Genomic DNA, 11,152 nt, shown 5'->3' with positions numbered 1-11,152 from the left:
TGTGGTGCGCAAACGGTCTTGGTTCGATGTGATGATTTGCCTCAAACAACATCGAAACAGACATTCATCAGAGGAAGGTTATGCTGTCAGTGTGGTGGGATTTTAAAGGTGTCATGTTTTTTGAGCTCCTACCAAGGAACCAAACAATCAATTCAAATGTGTACTTTTGGCAATTGGACAGTTTGAAAGATTATCCATCATCCAGAAACGTCCAGAGCTTCTTAACTGTAAAGAAATTGTGTTCCATCGCGATAATGCAAGACCACACACAAGTTTGATCACCCGTCAAAAATTTTGGAGCTTGGATGGGATGTGTTGCCACACCCACCATACTTGCCTGACCTTGCACCATCAGACTTCCACTTGTTTTGCTGTCTTCAAAACTCCTTGTGTGGTATAACGTTCAATTCAGATGAGGCTGTAAATCAGCACCTTGTTCAGTTTTTCACAAATAAAGACAGGTCTTTCTATGAATGAAGAATTATGAAGCTCACTGCAATATGGCAAAAGGTTTTCGAACAAAACGGACAATATATCATTGATTGATCTTTGTTCTTTATATAAATAAATGACCTTTGAAAAACATAGACAAAATAAGTCATGACTTTTCTGACAACCCAATAATTGACCCCTAAATTGTATGACATATTCTGCACTATGGTAAGTGTTGCATAGAATTTCTTAGAAAGGCAAGACACTCAAATGTATTTTAAGATTAAAGATACAGTAAGCAGGATAAAGAGCATTTAGAAACTTATAAATAATAAAGTAATAAACACTGACCATAAAAACGGATATGTCAAATTTTTACAAAGTAAAACTTGATACATGAATATTAAGAGGTGAGGTAACAAAGAAATAAATTATGGGATAAAATTTCCCAACATAAATGCTTTGGCCTTACAAAATCATTCTTTAAGTACTCATTCCCAGGATGTCAAGAATGGTTTTATTGAACCAATTAAGTAAATATTGACATGTATAAAGAGAAAAATAATTAAACATTAATAAGAGGGGTAGACATGTGAATTTCATAGCCAGGGTCATTGTGTCTATGCTCATCAGGACCAAAAGCTGCAAATGATAGGAGTTGACATGACAAGAAAAAGAGATGATTATGTTGTTAGGGATGGAAGAGAAATATTATGGCCATGTGTTGTCCCCTGAAAGAAGGTCTAAAGTTAGTCTTAAGATACTGAGACAAGAAAATACAGGAAAGGAATAAATCTCCAAATAGGGGTACATTAAGAAAACGAAGTAAGCTGTTTCTATTTTTACAATTTAGCATGCAAAACTCAAATAAAGAAAAAAGGTCCAAGTCAAAGTCAGAGTAGGGTCTAAAGAACTAAAATAACCTGGGGACTCTCAATATCTGCCTTTTACAATGAACTAGACTGAAGAATCTGTGTTTGTATTCTAATGCTAAATAACAAATTATCACAGCCTTACTGGATTTAAAAAAAGCACATTTATTATCTCAGAGTTTCTGTGGGTTTGCAGAGTGCACATGGTTTAGATGAATCTTCTGCACAGACTCACAAGGTTGCAGTCTGGGTATCACCTGGATTGTGTTCTTATCCAGAGATTTGACTGGCGAAAAATGTGTCTCTAAATTCAATCAGGTTGTTGGCAGAATTCATTTCCTCAGTTTCTTCAAGCCACCAGGAGAATGTGTCTTCATGTAGGGAGGGTGGGGCCCTAGTCTTTCTTTTGAGGACTCTCTACTGATTAAATCAGGATGACCCAGAATAACCCTTTCAATTAACTCAAAATCAACTGGTCTGGAACTTTTATTACATCTGCAAAACTTCTTCACGTTTGCCATTTTCTATTGGGTAGAAGCAAGTCACAGGTTCCACCCACACTTAACTAAAGGAGGGGATTTGCAAAGGTATGAGGCATTGTGGGGTCACCTTTGGGTGTTTCCACAATGGGGCCTCTGTAAGAACAGGTGGGGTTTCTTACTTGCAGTTCAAAAATATAAATGGAACAGCCTAGGAGGTGGGGAATGGCACTGCAGAGGCTTCCTGTTGCCTTTAGGATCAAGGCAGAACCATGAATTTATTATTTATCAAAGAAGTTTTACAGATGCACAGTTTATATGTAACACAGGAACGTAACAATGGAAAAAATCAGGGAGGTCATTTGATCAGGAAGGGACACGGAGGCAGAATGTTAATGCTTGGAATTGAGGATTTATGAGCAGGACTTGGGACAATAAAGAGCGCCAGTGTCAGTATGGCGGCAGTGGCTTCACGTGCTAGAAATGTCTGTGTTGTCTGGCTCCCTGCCCACAGCCCCTCACACCTAACCATCCATGCTCCGAAGTGGCTAAGTCTTATTAGCCCCGGAGTATACACCTGACCAAAAGAATACATCCAGAGGCTAGCCAGAAACGTGTGGCCTTACTGGAAAAATAAGCTTGTCCACTTAGATTTTCAGGAATGTGAACTAAACTAAAAGAGAGCAGTTGCCAGTTGATGGAGAATGCTGCAGCTGAAAGGCCATGTAGCAATTATGAGCTGTGTGCTAGCTGATGCAGAGAGAGCGGCTTAGCAGAAAGAACAAAATAATGGTGTAAACTCAGAAAGGAGTAGAGATTAGAGAAAACATTCACTCTAATTCTTTCAATACATTCATATGGAGTTCCTGCTATGGAGTGGGCGCTGTTCTAGGTGCCAGGAAAACTGCAATGAATAAACCAAAGTCCCTGTCCTTATGAAGATTATTCTTGTAGTGGGAGATAGACAGTCACTATGTACAAACATAGAAACTATATTGCATCAGGTGAGAAAACTGTAGGAATACAAATAAAGCAGGTTATAAAGTTTAAAAGTAAGGGGGGGATTGCTACTTGGGTAGCATGCGTGGTCAGGGAAGCTTATGTGATCACGTATTTTTGAATAGAAACCTGAATTCAGTGAAGGCACCAGCCATGCTAATATTTGTGGAAATGGTATTCTTGGCAGAGTGCACAGTAGGTATAAAGTCTCTGAGATAGGTTATGTGCTTGGTGAGTCAAAGGAATTGCAAAGGGGGGAATGGAGCTGGGACAGTGGGAGCAGGGGAACAAGTGATACGGAATGAAATCAGATACGGCACGAGCAAGGTCACGTAGGGCTCATGAACCTGTGTCAGGGTTTAGCTTTTACCTAGACAGATGGGTACTAGAGGGATACTAGAAGAAACTACCACAGTTATATTTTTAAAAATCATTCTTGCTAATGTAGAGAACAGATGGGAAGTGAGGGAGATGACAAGGAGACCATGTGGACCCTGAGAGAGACAAATGTGGCCTAATTTCCAATTATGCTTCTTTCCCTCCAGGTCTGGCTATACTTGTTTCGGTCCTTCAATTTCCGTGAGATAACACTGTAAATACTTGAAAACAAACAAACAAACAAACAAACAAACAAACAAACAAACAAACAAACAAACAAACTGTTCTTAAACTAGATTGCCAAATACTCTAAGGAATAGTAAAAGTATTTAAGACTTGGGTATTTTGGATTTTTACATATTTTGGCAGAAGAGCTAAAAGTTAGGAGGATTTAAGAAAACATGCCACATTTCTATAAATGATAGAAAGTGCTTGCATGTGGGGAGTTGATGTCAAGCCTACTAAATTGTTGACCAGTTATTTTTTCCAGGGTATTTATTTAAGCCCATAGTAAAAAGCTTGTTCTCAGGTTATGTATCTGATCATTTGTGAAATGAGTGTTTCAAAAGTTTTTAATTCAATGACTATTATCATCCGATATCAATAAAAGAGTATACAGATTAGATAGTTTAATTTTAATATCTTGCAGATAACTGTTAGGGGCTACCAGGGGCACCGAGAGGGAGGCGACACCCCCCACCCCGCTGATAAAGCCGCCAGACATCCTCTTAGACAAAAATAACAAGCACCTGACCACAAGTTTCCTGAAAGAAACAAGACATAGCAGAACTGCAAAGGTCCATGGAAAATGTCTGCAGAAGTACCTGTTCTGCAATCATAACTGCTCATGTATGCTTGCAACTACTTCCCCTATTGCTTACCCTATAAAAACCCCCCGCAAACTCCTGCAGGCGACTGATGCCAGTTTTAGGCTCAGCCCCGACAGGCAAGTAAAGCTGCTTGGTTTGCACATGTGCCTCAGACTTTAACTCCTCTGCAAACCTTTCAATAACTATTGTGTTTAATAGCTTACAGATAACTATAGAATCTTTGAAACTAGGTATGGCTCCCCTTCTCTAGATGAAATGATATTAGAGACAACAATTCAAAGGTTTTTATAAGGAATCCATTAATTTCCAATTTTGCATCTTCCCAACCCAAACATATCAGAGACGCACATATGTATTATCTGTATATATGTAGGTATATTTGGGCTACTTTTCATGGTATTTCAAATGAAATTTTATAAAATCAATCAAAGTGTTTCAAAATGGGAGTGGGGGGAGGAGTTAGCAATCATTGTCATTTCTTAATCAGCACTACGCTTTCAATGAAAATACTTGTATCTAACCAAAACAAGAAATACGATTAGATTTAGGTGAGATTATCCTTTGAAAATATTAAGGGTGCAATATTAAAACACATTATCAAATATGCAAGTATCTTTATCTTTTATTTATATTTTTTGGTGAAGCTTTCTAGACAGTATTTTATGATTTTTTTGGAGGGGATAAATATATATCATCATAAGTTCCGCATTGTTTGATACTTTTGCCATCATTAAAAAACAGCAATTGGTATCTTACCTTAGCCATATATGTTTATTAATTTTTTTCTTTGTTATTAAAATATTTGCTAAAGTTAACATCTGTAATAAACATTTTCCCACTCACCAAATTCTTAAAAGCACTATCATCAGAGGAAATAAAATTGAGACCATTCATCTGTGCTAAGTGTATTTTGTTGGATATAATGAGAAAAATTGCTACCTATGGAATCATATATTTACCTCTAGGTGCCCAAATGTAAAAAAAAAGAAAGAAAACCACAAAACATAAATTTCAATACTCAAAAGAGAGTTACAGATATGGGAGTCACTAAACATTAATTGTTTAACAACTCAGAAATGTGAACGGTGATTTAGACAGAACATAAAAGCTAAAAGAAACTATATGCCTAAGTATCTCAGCAGATATAGGAGAGGCAACCAAATTCAAGAGAAGTTTATTTTTTTTTATTTAAGTCACTTTAAGAATTACTATATTCATATATATTGTATATTCAATGTTTCATAACATTCTTATTCTGTCCTTAAAATGCAAGATTGTACACAAGATTATTATTTATAAATCCCAGCACATGATAAATATTAAAACTTTATCTTGTCCCATAGTTGGTGGGGAAAGAATTTTTCATCAGGCTTTATATTGAAATCAGCCTCATTTTAAAATATTCATTTTATACTCACATTCTCAAGTTGCTTTAAAAATTCAAAGACCAGGGAAATTTGATTTGACTTATAAACATCCTTGTGTATTGTTTAGGCTTTCTGGACTCTTTAGCTGATGCCAATACTGTTTCTCTGGTGCTGTAGTTGATTTTAAATTGGTAGATTATGTCAAGATATGAAAGCAATCTAGGTGTTTATTGATAGATGCATGGATAAAGAAGATGGAATATCATGCAGCAAAAAAAAAAGTCTTGCCATTTGCAACAAAATGGATGGATCTAAAGGGTATTATGATAAGTGAAATAATTCAGGCAGAGAAAGACATATACTATATAGTTTTTGTGTGGAATCTAAATGAAAACAAAACAAACAAAACAGACTCATAGAGACCAAAGGGATGGTTACTAGAAGGGAGTGGATAGGGGATGGGTGAAATGGAGAAAGGGAACATAGTCAGTAATAGTGTGATAAGAGTAGACAGTGACAAATGATTACTAGGATTAGCGGTGTGATCATATTATAAGGTATAAAAATGGTGAATCACTATATTGTATACCTGAAACTAATATAACCAATATAAGATTATATACCAACTACACTTAAATAAACAATAAATAAATAAATAGATAAATTAGTAGATTAACAGGACACACATAGAACTTCAAATGTGGTCTCAAAGGGATTTCCATGAAAAATAGGTAAAATATGTTGAATATTTCGGAAATAACCTTTCAGTATTATAATGCTGGCTAACATTTTGTCACTTCAGTAGTTACAACAAATAGTTTCATGGCTTCACTTATCTGATCAATTTAAATAACTTCTCTAGTCCTAACTCATCTCTTGAAGACTGGGTCTGCATTTCTACCTTCCAGGTGACTCTCTCTGTACGAATATACGCCTAACTCAAATAAGGAAGCTCATTATCTTTCATTTTAAAACACATCTTCAAGGGGTAACTAAAACAAATTCATGGAAAGTAGAATACAACATTTTTTCAGTTTGCTAATTTTTTCCCCATCAATTAGATTTGTCCAAAAATAAAATGAGCTGCCCTGAAAAGTACTAAGCTCCACATCCTAGGCAATTAAAGCACAGTCTGAATAACAACTTGGCAAGGGATAGTGAAGCAAGGATTTGGCTTTGACATCATTGGTCAGACCAGATAGCCTTTCAAGTCCCTCTGATGCTGAGATTCTACGATGTTAGAAAAATATTCCCACTCCCCTCTCTCATTATATAGTTTAAGAGTCCCTTTACTGCTAAAACACACATGATTTACAGGTTCCACTACATAGAACACCTATTCTTTATTTCCTGATGCGTTATTCAAACAGTTTAATTCATTTCAACAAATGTATTTGATTAATTTATTCTTATCTTGGTCTTTTAAAACTTTCCCCACCCCCACCCCCAGTAGTTTAAATCTTAACATTTACAACCTATTAATTCCAAGAAATTTTACAAAATCTCGTACAAAGGAAATGATGACTTTATGTACTTAATCCAGGTGACAAATACAAATTTGGAAACTTTGTTCATATTGGACAGATTAGCTCTGAGAGTCCTAAAATAGTTCACGTAACTTTTGCGATTAAAGCATGCATTTACTTAAAAAATAAGCTGAGGTTTCATTTAGTGGATGCTTATAATGTGTTTCTAAACATTTTAGTGAAACAGGATAGAAAAGATCAATGTCTAATTGAGTATCTTGTAACTTCATATTTATAGTTTGTAAGTTATTATGATAATGCAGCTATCACCCACAAATCTGTTGATTCACGAAATATGACACCTCTGTAAAAACAAAGTTTTATCAATTGCTTTGGAACTTATACATGATAAAAAATGTTTCAAACATGTTTCTTCTATGGAGGCATAGGAAGATCTATACAAATAAATATTTATGTACCTATGTAACCCTCAGTCTGAACTGTTCAATCTTTTGAATTCTTTCAATGAATATTAAGAAGTCCCAAAACACAACCAAACTAAAGACATTTAATTTCAGTTTTATCTTATTTTTAAATTGCTTAAGTTTTTGAAGGCTAAATCCCCATTTATAAAATTGTATGTGCAGCTATATTTTCAATTGTTTCAACAGTGGTATCAAAATTTAATCAAATGAGGATACATTTATCTTTTTAATAATTATGAAATATATAGTTTGTTGGCCTAAGAAGTACTTGGAATGGACAAAGAAGGAAAGAAGTAGGATACATGAATGTTCGTGCAATAGTTAAAAACAGATGAATACAATATATGGATAACTTAGGTATTCTCATAAATTGCTATATAATTTGGAACTTTCTTGGGTGAATGATCCATTATTCAACAAACTTTCTAGTACTACCTAAATTGGTATTAAATCTTTCAAAAAGTGTATTTATTTTATTTAAATCAGAATGAGTAAAACGTATGCTAGACAAGAAAACTATGCCTACTTGATTCACTTTTAATACCATTGTCTCTGTCTGGAAAATGACAGGGTAGTTAAAAAGAAAACTGAAATACTGTGATGTCTTCGTAACTAAAAATATGTATGTGAATCAGGATTATAAACATATTTGTTTCTTGTTGAACTGAAAAGTACATTCTGTATCTGATTTTTATGTTTATCTTTAATCCATTATGCATCATCAATAAAGAATAGGGTTTTTTAACGAGAGTTCTCTTTTTCATAATGTAAACTATGTTTGATTAAAATAAAACCATGGATACGTAAAACCTTTGCATAATGCAGTAAGAAGTCACAACACAGAATCACTCAAAGGTCCATCGACACCCACTTACTCAACAACATTTTTATATGGCCTGAACTATTTGTATTGGAAGTACTCACTTTTAACACTAACACATACTAGCTATTTAATTTTCCAGAGTCCCAAGTTCCATCATGCCATACCAACATCTGGCCAGAGAATATATTATCATATTCAGAGTTCTCTCATCAACAAATAACCTTGCAAATCAAATAAAATGAAAATACTTCCACAAAGTTAAAGAGATTCAGCTATTTTAGGAATGATGTTGCTTGGTTTCTCTCAGGGTTACCCTAATACCCTCCAGCCTGAGGCTCAGGGCATGTGTGAGATTTCACACTTGCCTACATAGAATATGGTGTACTTGGGAGCGATTGTCCTCGAGTGAAGCAACCACCTGAAAAGGCCAGAAACATCGCTATGACTCATTGGCCTACTGATGTAGCTTGGTTTCTCCTAAGTCAGACTGGTTTGTTATAGGAATGGACATTTTTCACATCCTTTCCTTTCACAGCCTTTAAAACTGTTTGGAGACCTGATGAGTGAAAAATCCAAGACAACTGTTCTTTTCATATCCATGTCTTCATATATGTAAAGTTCAAATAGAGGCATTTATTATCCAAGAAATTACTAAAGAGAGGTTTGAAATTCATGCCAGTAAATATGAAAAGCTGTCTTTAAAAGAATAGGTTTTGATATTATGGTGCTTTTATAACTTTCTGGGTCCCTGTAGATACCTCACTAATCTAAATAATCTTAAAGAGCACTGGGTATTTTGGAGAACAAATAAAAACATTATAAATATGACATTAAAAAAATTCTAAACTTGGGCCGGCCGAGTGGCGTGATGGTTAAGAACTCGCTTGGGATGCCAGAGGGCCCCGGTTCGGATCCCACATATGAGGGCCAGTGACACTGCCCTCCACAGCTAAGATGCTGAACAACAGCTCAACCTGGAGCTGGGCTGCCATGAGTCGCCGGCGACGGCGTGGGCTGCAGTCCCTGTGGCAGTGGATTGCCATGGGCTACCGTGTGTGGCCAGCAGCCAGCGTGAGCGGCCAGCAGCCGCAGGGAGTGGCCATCCAGAAGCTGGAGACTGATCTGCCTCGCCAGAGAAGAGCGCAATGATGGTGCCAACTTGGGCCAGTGAAGCAACATCCTCCACAACTAGATTGAAGAACAAAACGACAGCAACTTGTCTGGTCCCCTTTCCCCAATTCCCCAGCACTGTTCCCATCCCCCCAATTCCCCAATAAAAATCTTAAAAAAAAAAAACATAAAAGAAATGTTTAAAAAAAAATTTCTAAACTCTAAGCTCACACTTTAGGCATAACCAGTACAGTTGCCACACTAAATCTGTCTGTCTATCTATGTATGTATATATATCTATATAGATATATATAGATATCTATATAGATATCTATAGATATCTTTAGATATTCCAAAAAATTCCACAGGCACCTGGCTTTCACTATGACCAGTTCCATCCTCTCTCCTAAACACTAGTCTTGTAGCATTTATGTGTATAATATAAAGTAACAATAGAAAACCCATTAAATAAATGTTAAAATTATATCTCCAGGCCTGTTTCACATACAAATTAAAAGAGAGGACTGCCTCTCTGCAAGGGCTGAGTTAGAGTTCCTTTGAAAGCTTTTGAAAACAGGGTCGAGTTCATTTTACATCTACAATTATAATATAGCTACACGACTTCATTTGTCTTGGGCAATTTATTGCATTAACTTCAGGAAGGAATGTTAAGAGATATGGAGATGATTCCCCGCACTACCTCCTATTCAGTTTGGGAGTTAGCAGAAGGCTGCCCCTTCTCCAACACAGCCGCTGATGAAAGGGAGCTATTAGAAAGAACTGCGTTGGTTTACACTGCAGATTGAATGGAGCATTAAATGACTGCATTAGTGTGACTGCAGTGGGGGTAACGGTCGCCTCCAGTGAGTATGGAATGTTGTGATAATACTTTCACATAGGTGCAGAAACGATTCAAGTGTCCTTATTTGTCACGAAATGGTATCCAACATCTCTCCAGCAGATGACCCCCAAACCTCTCCTCAACCTAGTTTATTTTCTTCCCTCGTTGCTAGGGTAAACAGATGAGGAAATACATGTACTTTCAAACGGTCACCTATGTATCACGAAGGTGGGGGGGGCTACTGCAAATCACTTGGAAACAGCTTCTAGAAGGCGATGAGCGATCACTCCCACCAATCTAGCTCAGATGCTCTTCGTTTGATCACCCCGCCTCCCCCCTCCGGCCTGGGCTGTAATTTTCCAAACAGCCACCTCTCATTTGCAAATAAAGTTAAAATCAATCCAAATACAGAATGCTGACTTCCTGTCACTCAATTTTACAGGGTTTCTCTTTGTAGAGCTGCCAGATTGTGACCGATGAGAGAGAGAGAGAGAGAGAGAGAGAGAGAGAGAGAGAGAGAGAGAGAGAGAGAGAGAGAGAGAGAGAATATCACTTGCTTCCTTGCTTCCTAAGCAGGGATTTGCCTGCGATTCGCGGCGAGAGGACTGCGGTGGCTGATTTACACAGTTGGCGCGGAGGAGGGGCCGGGGGTGCGGGGGGACAAGCTGGCGGAGGCTCCGGCGATGGGCTGATCTGGGGCTCCCGAGCGCCTCTCTCTCCGTGCGCGATTTGGGGGCAGCTGATGGATTTGCACTCGGGTTCCAGCCCAGCGTTTTCTATATTGCCTCCTTAATACCCGACCTGGCGGCCCCAGTTTGGGTGCGGACGTTGGTAAGTAACGTGCAATTCGATTTTAGTTATTTCCTAGGCTATTAAAGTGACACTTTTAAAGCAGGTCAGTCTTAAACGATGCTGCCGCCGCGAGCGTCTCCTTGGCCTGAAACGTTCCGCGGTCCTCTCCTCCCCCCCGTTCTCCTAAAACACACATGATTTACAGGTTCCACTACATAGAACACCTATTCTTTATTTCCTGATGCGTTATTCAAACAGTTTAATTCATTTCAACAAAT

At 37.3% G+C, this 11,152-nt stretch overlaps 1 protein-coding gene across 1 annotated transcript in view; it reads left to right on the top strand.

The window, feature by feature from the left end:
- Positions 1-10,708: 10,708 nt before the first annotated feature.
- The window catches only part of SLITRK3 (SLIT and NTRK like family member 3), a gene marked incomplete at its 3' end in the record, with an annotated part of 15,289 nt that continues 14,845 nt past the window's right edge, over positions 10,709-11,152 (top strand). Inside the window, exon 1 of the mRNA XM_019627006.1 lies at positions 10,709-10,913. The remainder of the gene's footprint in view (positions 10,914-11,152) is intronic.

Source organism: Hipposideros armiger, unplaced genomic scaffold (assembly GCF_001890085.2).
Source record: "Hipposideros armiger isolate ML-2016 unplaced genomic scaffold, ASM189008v1 scaffold_697, whole genome shotgun sequence".
Taxonomy (NCBI): domain Eukaryota; kingdom Metazoa; phylum Chordata; class Mammalia; order Chiroptera; family Hipposideridae; genus Hipposideros; species Hipposideros armiger.
The sequence above is the reverse complement of the archived record's forward strand: the minus strand, read 5'-3'. Positions and strand labels throughout refer to the sequence as shown.